We start from the raw sequence: 13,980 nt of genomic DNA on the forward strand, positions 1-13,980 counted from the left end.
ACAGTTAAACAGAAGTAAAAACAATACATAATAAGTTATAACGATTGTGAAGGAGAAGTTAGAAGCCTAGAGGCTTATCAAGAACGTCCCCCGTTTTATAAAATCAAACATACAAAAATACAAGAATATGCATATTATAAAATACCAGAATACATTAAAAGATTCGTGTTAATACAAACATACATACACACAGTACATACATGGATATACTGTGTACATAATAATATATAACAACCCACCCACCTGCCTATAAACCTACCCACCCACATAACCAAATGCATACCTACATGTATGACCTGTTATCTATCTACTACTTTTGGATGAGAATTTCTTTGTAGTTTGCTTTAAAAATAAGCAGAGATGGAGATTTCCTCAGCATAGGATCAGCTGCATTCCAAAGATTGGACCCTCTATACCTCACTGAGAACTGCCTAAGTGAAGTACCACAATAAGGTATATGCAGGTCCCTGGACTGACGTGTAGCATATGAATGGACATCTGAATTAAAAGAAAAAAAACTATTAAAACCATTTGGTAGATTGTGATCATGAATGCATTTGTACACAAATATACATATCTGTAAAGAATTAACCTCAGACACAGTCAGAATGTTTAGTTTCTTGAAAAGAGGAGCAGATGGTTCAAATCGATCTGAGAGGGTTGCCAGTCTAACAAATCTTTTTTGAAGTAAAATAATTTTTTGAAGATGAGATGAATGAGTGCTAGCCCAAATTATGTTACAATAAGATATGTAAGGAAAGATAAGACTATAATACAGGATTAAAAAACAACTTCTATTTATCAATGAACACACCTTCCTAATTATACCTACTGACTTCATTGCTTTTTTACAAACATGATCAATGTGTTTTTTCCAATTTAGTTTATCATCAACTAGGATCCCTAAAAACTTTGTTGAAGTTACTTGTTTGATTTCGGTGTTACTGATCAATATCTTTGCCTCCTTTTTCGAATAACTTTTACCTTTATTACAAAATACAATAAAATTAGATTTTTCTACATTTAACGATAGCTTATTAGTCTGGAACCAATCTGAGACACAAGATAAACCATCATTTGCTTCCCTAATTAATACTGCAAAATTCTCATGTGACATTATAATGTTGGTGTCATCAGCAAACAAGATCGAGAATACTCTAGGAGATACCCAAGCAAAATCATTTATATAAATCAAAAATAAAAGGGGGCCAAGTATAGAGCCCTGAGGAACCCCACAGACTAGCTTTGCCCTGTCAGAGTCATCGCCATTTATGGAAACAAACTGTTCCCTATTATAAAGATAGTCACTGAGCCATTTAATCACGTCGCCAGCCAAACCATACCTCTGAAGCTTTGATATAAGTATTTTATGGTCCACAGTATCAAATGCTTTGGATAGATCCAGAAATATGCCAATTGAAAATTGCTTAATGTCTAGTGCATCTGTGATTCTATCTATAAACTGTAAGAGAGCCATGTACGTAGTGTTTTTGTCTGAAACCATATTGATGTTCATATAATATATTATTGTCATTAAGATGTTTCAAAATTCTGGTATAAACCAGCTTCTCCAATATTTTAGATATGGACGGTAATAACGAAATCGGACGGTAATTGGAGAATAAGGATGAGTCACCAGATTTAAACAGAGGTATAACTTTTGCCACTTTCAAGTCTCCTGGAACAACACCTGTTTCCAGGGAGAGTGAAAAAACGTGGTTCAATGGCTCAATTATTGAAGGTAATACCTCTTTAAGCAGACTACTTTTAATATTATCATAACCTGCTGCTGAGTTTTTTAAATTTAAAATAATATTTTGCAATTCTTCCGAGGTAGGTGGTTCAAATGTAGACATAGATGGGTACTGACCTTGAATCTTGTCAAGTGGACAGTTATTTGTGCTCTTAATATTTCTAGCCAAGGAAATTCCAATGTTTACAAAATAATTATTGAAACCATTTGCAATCTCTGATGAGTTTGTGTATGTTTCATTTCCATCCACAAAAGTAGATGGAAATGAAACAGCATGCTTTTTTTTATTAAGTAATTGATTTATGACGTTCCATGTGGATTTTATGTTGCTGGCAGCTTCTTTAAATTTATTGGAATAATATGTCTTTTTTGCTGCACGAAGCAAGTATGTAAATTTATTTTTGAATTTTTTGTAAACATCTGAATTTAAAGGGGTCGGGCTAGTCACAAACTTTTTGTATAATTTGTTTTTCTTCTTTGCAGATTTCAGCAAACCAGAAGTAAACCATGGTTTGCATTCCTTTTTGACTGATGTCCCTTTATTATATGTAATGTAAGGAAAGCATTTTTCAAGGCGGAAACTATGTTTCTTATCAAACTTTCTGAAGGCAGAAACGACTTTTTAATAATCTTTTCATTGTTCGTTCATTGTTTCTGTAGTGCTTTAGTCCCATAGAAATGTTATAAAATTCATTATTTCTATTTAAACCCATATCTATGTTCAGTCCTCAGTTTCACTGTGTTGTCATACCGAGTGGGTAAAAAATTAACAGAGTGAGATGCAGCTTTCTTTGAATTGTTACCAGGAAACAGAGAGAGAGAGAGAGAGAGAGAGAGAGAGAGAGAGAGAGCGAGCGAGCGAGCGAGAGAGAGAGAGAGAGAGAGAGAGAGAGAGAGAGAGAGAGAGAGAGAGAGAGAGAGAGAGAGAGAGAGAGAGGTGAGGGGGAAAAACACCTGCCACTTTCCCAGAGCTCTCTGCCTCCCCTCCAGCCGTCGTAAGTTAACAGACTTATCGCTCTCTGCGTTATCATTCTCAAACACTCAGAGTGCCCTTGCTTCTCTCCCCTCACAGCATCCAGGGCACGAAGCCCAGGAGCAGGGGTGTAAAGTACTTGAGTAATTGACTTAAGTTTTGGGGGATTTGTACTTTACTCAAGTATTATTAGGTTTGTATACTTTGATTGATTGATTGAAAAGTTTATTAACAGATTGCAGAATGGGTACAGTACAGTACAGCTCAATACATACAATTGTTAAGGGGATGCAGACCAGAGAAAGACTTTCGTCTTGTTTACATCAGGGTCCCCCATTTTCAATTCATCATATGACACACACAACATACAGATAAGACAGTACTGCTACATCTATACATTTATGACATACCAGATTTGCAAAAACAGTACTGTTTGTGATACTAAAAAAAAATCCAGAAAAAGAGTGTATATACATTTGACATAGAAACTGTGCATTGGAGGAGGTTGGGTAGGTGGGGTGGGGCTGTACATTGGAGGTGGGGGGGGGGGGGGGGGGTTGGGTAGGGGGGGGGGACACTGTACACTGTACATTGGAATACTGACATACATTTGACATAGAAACTGTACATTGGAGGAGGTTGGGTAGGTGGGGTGGGGTTGGGTGGGGCTGTACATTGGAGGTGTGGGGGGGGGCACTGTACATTGGAATACTGACAAAGCCAGTTTGCTCTTTATTTATTGTACAACTGGGTTAGGACATTTGTAGGGGCCAGTTTCGAATTGCAGTCTCCCGTAGGTGTTCTTTGAGAGTATTTTTGAAGGTGGGTAGTGATTCACATTCCTTTACAGCTTTGGGTAGGGAGTTCCACATTGATGTGGCATAATTGCGAAACGTGTTTAGTCCCTTGTTTGAGCCGAATCTGGGTTTTACATGATTTGTGGAGCTCCCTCTGGTGTTGTGATCGTGGTATTCACTGACCTTTGGGAAGTATTTTGACATGTACATGGGTACGTACCTTGGTCGTGTAGTAGTGTATCTTGTAGACCAGGCCCATTGCAAGTTGCTGTACTCTGTCGTCTACTCTAAGCCATCCTAGGTTGGCAAAGTGTGCAGGGGTGAGGTGGGTTCTAGGAGTCAGGTCAAGCAGTAGTCTGACTAGTTTGTTTTGAGATGTTTGTAATTTGGTTTTTAGTGCCTTTGAGGTGCTTTGGTACCATGAGGTGCAAGCATAGTCGTAGTACCCTTGAATGAGTGCTCCTCATGCAGAGTCTTCAGGGTATTCTTGTTTACCAGAGAGGAGATCCGGTACAAGAATCGAGTTCGTTGGTTGACTTTTTTTATTACATTGGATGCCATTTTGTCACAGGAAAGATTAGCCTCTAGGATGGAACCCAGGTAGCTAATTTCATCTTTCCTTGTGACAATATTGTCACCCACTGTAACTGAGAAGCCGTCGGTCTTGCTGAGTTTGTTATTTGAACCGAAGAGAATGGACTCTGTTTTGCCCATGTGTAATGATAGTTTGTTGTCGGCGAGCCATATGCAGATTTTGCCTAGTTCCGAGCTGAGGGTTTTTTCAACCTGTAACTTGTTCTTGTTCTCGCAAACAGGAACAAGTTGCAGTCACAAGCTGACGACATGTGATTTGCATAAATTAGGAACAGTAGTGGTCCTAGTATGCTTCCTTGTGGAACACCACAGTTCACTGTGAGGGGGGGGGATAGGGTACCGTTTACCTCCACCATCTTTTCTCTCCCCTCCAGGTAGGATTGTATCCAGCTCACTGATAAACTATCAAAACCAATTGCTTTTAGCTTGTCAATCAGAATGGTGTGATTGACAGTGTCGAAGGCCTTTTGTAGGTCTAGCATGACCATGCCGCAGTATTTGCCCGCGTCCACCTCTTGCTTGATGCGGTCGTTCAAATAGAGAAGGCATGTGTCAGTGGAGTGGGATGTTCTGAAGCCAGATTGGAATTCGTAGATTAGATTTTTTTCCGCAAGGTACTTTTCGACCTGTTCGTATACAATTTTTTCCATGACTTTCGAGATGGATGTAAGGATAGAAACAGGGCGGTAGTTGCCTGGGTCTAATTTGCTGCCCTTTTTGTGCAGGGGTGTTACTCTCGCTATTTTGAAGTCCTTGGGGACGTGTCCCTGTTTTATGGAGAGGTTTATTATGTGTGTGATGACTGGGGTGATGGCGGCTGCTGAGTCTCTGAGGAATTTGGAGGGGATGTTGTCATGGCCAGTGGCCTTGTTCGGTTGGAGGGCGCTCAGTTTTTTGAGTACCTCATCTGTAGTTACCATTTCCAGTTTGAAATCGTCTTTGTGGACGCCTAGGTCTTGTAGTATGCTACTATGTGTTCTACCCCATACTGCCCTGAGTGGGAGGGTAGTTTGTTTACCAGTGTTGTGGCTATGTTTGTGAAGAAAGTGTTTAAGTAATTGGCTACATCCAGTTTGTCTGTGATGAGCGTGTTGTCCGTCTTTATGTTTATGTTTGAGAACCTGGTTTTAAGTTTTTTACTGCAGCCTAGTTGATTATTGAGTAATTTCCAAAGTTCACGAGGTTTATTTTTGTTTTCCTCAGTTTTGTCATTGATGACATTTTTTTTTGCAGTTTTTATCATGGAGTTTATGTCATTTCTTAGTCTGTTTCTTTCTAGTTTGAGTTCAGTCACGTGGGCTTGGAGTTCACTGCTCGTGCTTTTGGTAAGCTTTGATTGACTTTTACGAATCTCAGAGCATTTTTTGTCTCTGGCTTTCATAGCGGTCAGTATTTCAGTTGTACTTTACATTTCAGAGAAAAAAACATACTTTTTACTCCTTACATTTAAAATGCAGACCTACAAAGTACAAAGTACAAATCTTGCAGGTTCAACCATTTTAATTAGTATATTTGTTTCTCTGGCCGAACTAACGTTAACGTTATTAATCCTGCGGCCGCACTTTATTTAAAAACAGCCAATCAAATCCCCATCAATGGAAAATTAACCCGCCCATACCCATGCTGATTGGTCCTTGTGCAAGACTAAAAAGCAGGGATCTTTGATTAAACACCTGCTATCAGAAAAATAGACAGTCAGGGTGACAAGCTACAGAAGATGGCCACAAACGATAGTACGAGTGATGAAGAGGACGAAACTGAAAATGTTATTGCCCCGGAATAATTTTTTTTTTTACTTTTACTTATACTTAAAACATTTAAAAGTAGAATCTTTTTTACTTTTACTCAAGTGTGTTTTTAGCCAGATACTCTGACTTTTACTTGAGCACGATTTTGAGACGGTACCCATACTCTCACTTAAGTATAATTTCTGGGTACTTTTTACACCCCTGCCCAGGAGCCATGGAGAAGACGCATGAAATGACTTCAGGTGACTTCTACTGTTCAGTCTTCTCTCATTACGTTGGATAATACAACCTTTTCATCAAGGTTTTCCCCCAGTATCTGAATATTAAAGGCTCTATCTGAATCTTTTTTCCAGACCATGTGAATATATATGTCATATTCACATGCAAAATATATTGGTCTGTTTTACTTTGATATTTACAAACATATTACAGCCACAAAATACAGCAAATGCTGTTTAAAACTCATGTTTACCTGTTGTGTTTATATTATGTTATCAAGAGTTCAGTCCATCAACTAGAGAATGAAAATATGTCTCCATTCCAATTTCCTTAGTATGTTTCTGTATTTTGTATATCTGTAGCTGCTACATCCTTATTTTACTAGTTACGCTGCTGGCCAGTATGATGACTACTACCATACTGTCTTGACACCTGTGTCAGGTCAGTATGCTGACTAGGCCTACTACCATACTGACTTTATACCTGTATCACTGTACATATTATAATACAAGTCTGTACTCAGTAGATACAAGATACAAGATACAAGAGTTTTATTTGTCATGGCATACAAGTATACAATGAAATGCGGGGGGTCTTGCCCGCAACGATGTGCATAATTACAATAGTAATATATAATAAGAATCCAATAGAACGACATTGTGCAATAACAAGTAACAAAGTAGGGCATATCGGTATCTGTACATGAGTTATTTACAGAGCATGGTAGGACATGCTAGGTCCTGTGGTAGTGCAATACACTGTTAGCTACGGATGAGGCACTGGGTCTTTATGTACACTGCTATACAATGCTATATGCAGTAGTACTCATTTGTACATTTTGTACCCAGTTTAATAAGATAAGATAAGATATTCCTTTATTGATCCCCTCGGGGATCACCTGTACATTGTATATTGCTGTTGCACTTTACTGTTACATTTGCACTCTGGTTCGATGCCAAACCTCTTGTCGTTGTGCTGTACTTGTGCTGTATAATAACAATACATTTGAATCTAATAAAAATGTTGGTTGTTGGTGGGGTTACCCAGTTGTTTACGTTTGGATCACGGATTTTACCTTTAAAGAGGATCTACTTCCTGAATGTATTGAACTGAAGGTGAACAACATGGGTCTTTATTTGCATGGAGACCTCTGTGTTCATCACATCCATCACGATGCCAACGCGGTGCCAGGGAAGCAGTTTTATGGCCCTCACACCCAGCGCCAACCAGGGCCCAACGTGTCAGCCTGTTAACTACCTACACACACACCTACACTTACACACACACACACACAGAGTGGCAGGAGCATGCACACAAACACAGAGTAGGTATTGTGTTTGTATGTGTGCGTGCGTGTGCGTGTGTGTGTGCATATAGGCCTCCTAGAACAGAGAACAGTCAATTGCAGGTTTATGATTGTTCTGATTGTGTGTTATATCTATGGTTCATCTCACCCCGCTTCGTTTTACAACCTCTTTGGTTTCCCTTTCTGTGTGTTCAGGTCTGTCTGTCCCTAATGTGTGTGTGTGTGTGTGTGTGTGTGTGTGTGTGTGTGTGTGTGTGTGTGTGTGTGTGTGTGTGTGTGTGTGTGTGTGTGTGTGTGTGTGTGTGTGTGTGTGTGTCAGTGGAGGTTTCTCTATGACAACACGTGAAACACAAATTCACTCATAATTCATAATTATTATTAATTTACATATACCTATATATTAAAAAAAAAAAAAAAAAAAAAAAAAAAATCTTCAAAAATGGCCAAAATTGACAGCTCTGAGCAGGCCTGCACTGCAGTATTGCCTGCAGTAATTATTCGTGAAGAAAACTTCACAGGTGTGACCCATTGTTAAATAAATAATAAATAACAGCGAATCAAAATAGGCTATTAACTTCATCTAAGAACGGTCTGTGCAGTTAAACTCTTGCCATTGAATGGAGGATTGATTGATTGACAGCCCTTGACATCCAATACACGGAGGTTGAATATGATTGGCAGCCTTGCAAATCCAATCAGAGATTTCTGCATTGCAAAGTCAAAATGGGTCCAGCTGCATGTGAGGAGGATAGGTTTAGCTCGGGCCAATCTCAAGTTTCTCAAGTTTCTTTATTAGTTGTCATACAGAAGTACAGAATACTTTTATACAAAATGTAACATAAAGAAGCATTTTGTATAAAAGTATTCTGTACTTCTGTATGACAACTAATAAAGAAACTTGAGAAACTTGAGATTGGCCCGAGCTAAACCTATCCTCCTCACATGCAGCTGGACCCATTTTGACTATGTGAAAGTTGAGACTATGAGAAAGTTGTTGTTTAGTAGTTAGTAAGCTGTACAGCTATAACAAGTCAGGCTAAATTAAACTTTGCGCCAACATTAGGACCGAAGTATAAACCAGCAACTGAGCAACATGAAGAAGTGGATTTATGCATCTGGATCAGAAAAAACTTTGTGGATGAAAAAGTAAGTAGGCTACAGTGCTTGTATGCTAACAGTAGCTAGGCAGCTTAGCCTACATCACAATGATAATCACCAAGCTAACTTACTGTACACACTGTAGGGCTGGGCAATTAATTGAAACAGAATCGCGATATCGATTCATAGACCTATGCAATCTAATTTCTAAGTTATGACTATTTTCTTTTATTAAAAAAAAACGTTTTTTTTTTTTTTATTATTATTATTTTATCTGGGTTGAACATGATTTGTGGAACTCCCTCTGGTGTTGTGGTCGTGGTATTCACTGACCTTTGGGAAGTATTTCGACATGCACATGGGTATCTTAGTGGTGTAGTGTATCTTGTAGACCAGGCCCATTGCAAGTTGCTGTACTCTGTCGTCTACTCTAAGCCATCCTAGGTTGTCAAAGTGGACAGGGGTGAGGTGGGTTTTAGGAGTAAGGTCAAGCAGTAGTCTGACCAGTTTGTTTTGTGATGTTTGTAATCTTGTTTTTAGTGCCTTTGAGGTGCTTTGGTACCATGAGGTGCAAGCATAGTCGTAGTACCCTTGAATGAGTGCTCCTGTTAGAGTCTTCAAGGTATTCTTGTTTACCAGAGAGGAGATCCGGTACAGGAATCTAGTTCGTTGGTTGACTTAGTTTTATTACATTGGATCCCATTTTGTCACAGGAAAGATTTGCCTCTATAGGATGGAACCCAGGTAGGTAATTTCATCTTTCCTTTTAAGATAAGATAAGATATTCCTTTATTGATCCCCTTGGGGAAATTCAGGCATCATAGCAGCATGGGGGAAGGGGGGGGTACAGGTAGTGAAAACAACACAAGCAGTGTAAACAAATAGGTCAATATAATTTACTATCTAACTAACTGAAATATACATTATTCATTATTCACAGTATGACAGTATCCACATAAGGTGCAGTATGCATAAGGTAGTGTTATTGTCCTACTTGGGTTCCTATTAGTTCTAGGTCGATGTCTGGCAGCAGTCCCTGCCCACTGTTGTGGAGCCTGATGGCCACTGGTATGAAGGACTGTCCGAGGCGGTTAGTTGAGTGTCGGGGGGGTATGAGTCTGTGGCTTCCTTGTCACCTTCACCTAATATGTTTTGATCTGGTCAGGTGCGCTGTCACCTAAAATGTTTTGATCTGATCAGGTGCGCTGTCACCTAATATGATTTCATCTGGTCAGGTGCGCTGTCACCTAATATGATTTCATCTGGTCAGGTGCGCTGTCACCTAATATGATTTCATCTGGTCAGGTGCGCTGTCACCTAATATGTTTTCATCTGGTCAGGTCCGCTGTCACCTAATGATAATATGTTTTCATCTGTGTCCACTGACCACTGACACACAGTGGGGGATGTTTTAAAAATATTATTTAATATATAATATAATAATTTGTGCTTCACCTAAAAATTTGGTCAGCAGCCTCCACTGGTGTGTGTGTGTGTGTGTGTGTGTGTGTGTGTGTGTGTGTGTGTGTGTGTGTGTGTGTGTGCATATAGGCCTCCTAGAACAGAGAACAGTCCCCTTTGTCTTCAGGAGCAAAACAGCAATAAATTGTTCCCTCATACAACAAAGAGCAGCAGAACAGCCTATTGTGAGTGACAGGCTGCTCTGTCAGAGTCTGAGCGACAAGCTTTACACCTCCCGTTCATTTGTTCAGAAGTCTCTGTGTTCTATATCGTTAACACTTCCACCAAATAACCACACCATATCGTTAACACTTCCACCAAATAACCCCACCATATCGTTAAAACTTCCACCAAATAACCACACCATATCGTTAACACTTCCACCAAATAACCACACTATTGTTAACACAACACAGGGGAAAACAACAGGTGGCTTATAAGCTTGGTATGACAACCAATTGCAACTTTTCAAATTTGTTATTGATTTCTATTATAGAAAGGAATTCCAAAGTGACTGGCGGTTGTCTGTCAGCAGACTAGCCTGCATGAAGCCTGTCAGGAGGGCAGTTTCCGACCCCGGCTCGCGAGTACATTCAACGTGGTCAGACCGTAGCGTCAGAGAAAAGCCGGTTAATCATACATTTGGCGCCAGGAGCCTTCAGCAACACCACAAGCTTCCGCCTGGACTCAAAACAACTCCCCCTCCTTCCGCCTGGACTCAACACAGCTCCCCCCTCCTCCCTCTCCCCCGCCTGGACTCAACACAGCCCCCCCCTCCTCCCTCTCCCCCGCCTGGACTCAACACAGCCCCCCCCCTCCTCCCTCTCCCCCGCCTGGACTCAACACAGCTCCCCCCTCCTCCCTCTCCCCCGCCTGGACTCAACACAGCTCCCCCCTCCTCCCTCTCCCCCGCCTGGACTCAACACAACTCCTCCCTCTACTGTCCATCTCTTCTTCCAGCGGCTCCCCTCCAACACTGAGTAGTCAGCCTGGTGATTTATTAACCCGACTGGAGTCACATGCAAATGACAAAACAAAATGTCCCCCCAGAGAAAAACACACAGGACACAGGATCCCTCCCTGCAGCAATACACCTACTATTATTATTATTATTATTATTATTATTATTATTATTATTATTATTATTATTATTATTATTATTATTATTATTATTAGCATTCATAATAAATGAAATCCATTATTACAATCTACATCACTTGATCTGTAGTTTGTGAAATAAATATGAAATAAATAATGATCTAGCATGGACCTTCGGGCAAATTTGCATACTTTGTATAATTCAAATGATGTTGTAAACAGAAGGCGTCATCATCCCTCAGTGTGCATCGAAGCAGCGGTGTGACTTTGAGATAATACCGTGTGATAAGTTTGGACCCAAGTCTGTTTCCTGTTAACAAGAAAACAGGAACAGGAACTGCAACAGGAAATAAACTCTGGTCCATTTAGAACGTTTTGTGTTGTCAAGTTGAAACTGGCTCTATATCTATGATATACATGGTTTGTTGACACGTATTGCTATCGTTAACGTGTCGTTAAGTGGTTAGAACTTGGAAGCCGACCTCTTTTGCATGCTGACATTTCCTGGTGTAACCAAGATAGCAAAATGCTCAACAATGGAATATAGAGGAAGGAGAACCTCTATAAACTGTATTATATCTGAACAGATTTTTAATTACAACCCGTTATCCAAAATGAGAGTCACCCCACCCTATACCTGAGATGAAGGCAGCATCTGATCGGACAACATCATTATATAAAATAAAGACCCCCTTTAGTTTCAGGTACATGGTTTGTATTTTTGGTAGAGCAATTCATCCATCTTGGGACCCCGATCATAGTTAGTAATTTTCACACAGATCAACAAAGCCTCCGGTGTGCGGCTCCGACTGATCCATCAAAAACACACCAGAGACCAATCTCAGAGGAGGCCACTGAGAGGAGTAATGGTAGGTCTGGATCCCAGGGGGGAACAAGGGATCATTGTTGAATCCCTGCCTACGTTGTCATGGCTTCTGATTTCACTGGAAAGTAAGTCAAACCTGAACACCCCCCCCCCCCCCCCCCCTCTCAGCTCTCACACACAACACACACAAAGGAAAACTATCTTATGACCTGACTGCTCCCTTTGAAACAGTTCCAAGTCAGGTCTTTCTCAAGTCTCATCCTACAGTATACATACCTTTCAGACGATACAGCTATCAGGAAGTAGTTCTGAGGCTGGCGGTGCTGGTGTGGTGATGGAGGCTGTTGCTGTGGACGTATACGTGGTTGAGAGTAGGAGTGTTAACTGGCTGATTTTCTGGTGTCCTCTGAAAATGACCTAGAAGTAGTCTCTCTCTCTCTCTCTCCTTCTGTTGCTCGCTCTGCTAGACATGGAGTTAACCATGTGAGTGAAGGGTGTAGGGGAGGGGGAGTAGGGGAAGGGGTGGAGCAGAGAGGGTTAGAGGTGGGTGGAACCAGTGCAACCAAGGAGCTCAGCTCACCTGGGATAGAGCTTGTCCCACCGGAGGGAGAGAGGTAGCAGCACCTGTCTTTAGCCACACACACACCCATGCATGCACGCACGCACACACACCCATGCATGCACGCACGCACACACACACACACATACACTCATGCACGCACACACACACACACACGCACGCACGCACGCATGCAGGCGAACACACACAGAGTGGCAGGAGCATGCACACAGACTAGGTATTGTGTTTGTATGTGTGTGTGTGTGTGTGTGTCTGTGTTTCCTAATAAGATAAACTTGTTGATGTAGCCAGTGGCCACAGCAATCTTTAAAACACACGTGTCTTGGCTTGGAGGTGTGATCCTGGAGCTGGGGGGTGTGAAGAAACATTACTGAACAACTCAACAGCATTTCAATACTTAGACTACAAAAGGAAATTGAATTGAATTGAAAACCTTTATTTATCCCCGAGGGGAGATTCAGGTGTCCATCACAGCATCAACACACAGCCATTTAAAAACAGTTAATACATAACATACAATTAGTTAGTACGTGTTAAAAACAAAGATGGACATAATACGTAGGGCTAAGAAAGAGCTAAAAGAAATTGCTAAAAGTGGTTAAAAAAAAATAGTCTAATCATGTTGTTAATTAATTACAGTCCACAAATCAGCTCCTCCAGTCCACGGCAGTTAGCCCGTCCTGGCCCTGCCTGGTTGTGGAGCCTGATTGCATACTTTGTGGTATGTCGGGGGGGATAATGTACAGTTTTGTTTGTACAGTTGTACAGTGTCCCCCACCCACCCCTCCTACCAAACCCCCCCCCCCACCCAACCACCTCCAATGTACATTCCCCCCCCACCTACCCAACCTCCTCCGATGTACAGTTTCTACGTCAAATGTATATACTTTTTCTTCTGGACTCTTTCTGTATCACAAACAGTACTGTATTTGCAAATCTGGTATGTCATAAATGTATAGATGTAGCAGTACTGTCTATCTGTATGTCATGTATGTCATATATGTTATGATCAATTGAAAATGGGGGACCCTGATGTAAACAAGACGAAAGTCTTTCTCTGGTCTGCATCCCCTTAACAATTGTATGTATTGAGCTGTACTGTACTGTACCCATTCTGCAATCTGTTAATAAAGTTTTCAATCAATCAATCAATCAATCAATAAGTCTGTGGCTAAACGTGCGGTCAGCTCATCATGGAGGGGTCATTAGGTACAGTAACGCAATCAGTCAGACAGCCTGCACTGTAAGAAAAAACGCTGCAAGAAAACGGTAAATGTCTGGCATCAATGGTTGCCAAATACTTACTGTCAAATTACAGTAAAGTCAAATACATTTACAGATTACAACCTTTATTCATGGTTAATATTTTGATAAAATGTAATTTACTGGATTTGTATGGCATTTACACTTAAAGTAGAAAAACAAAAGTAATCTGTAAAATAATAGTGAATTTCCCGTGAAAAAACATAAATTTTTTACAGTGTGGTTCAGACCTCTCTGTACTCTCCCGCCCCCCAGCGAGCCGTC

At 40.7% G+C, this 13,980-nt stretch overlaps 1 protein-coding gene across 1 annotated transcript in view; it reads right to left on the reverse strand.

The window, feature by feature from the left end:
* Positions 1–12,197, reverse strand: part of tspan34b (tetraspanin 34b) — a 28,236-nt gene extending 16,039 nt beyond the window's left edge. Inside the window, exon 1 of the mRNA XM_084329472.1 lies at positions 12,150–12,197. The gene's annotated coding sequence lies outside the window, so the exon portion shown is untranslated. The remainder of the gene's footprint in view (positions 1–12,149) is intronic.
* Positions 12,198–13,980: the final 1,783 nt, after the last annotated feature.

Source organism: Notolepis coatsorum (assembly GCF_963971535.1).
Source record: "Notolepis coatsorum genome assembly, chromosome: 14".
Classification (NCBI taxonomy): Eukaryota; Metazoa; Chordata; class Actinopteri; order Aulopiformes; family Paralepididae; genus Notolepis; species Notolepis coatsorum.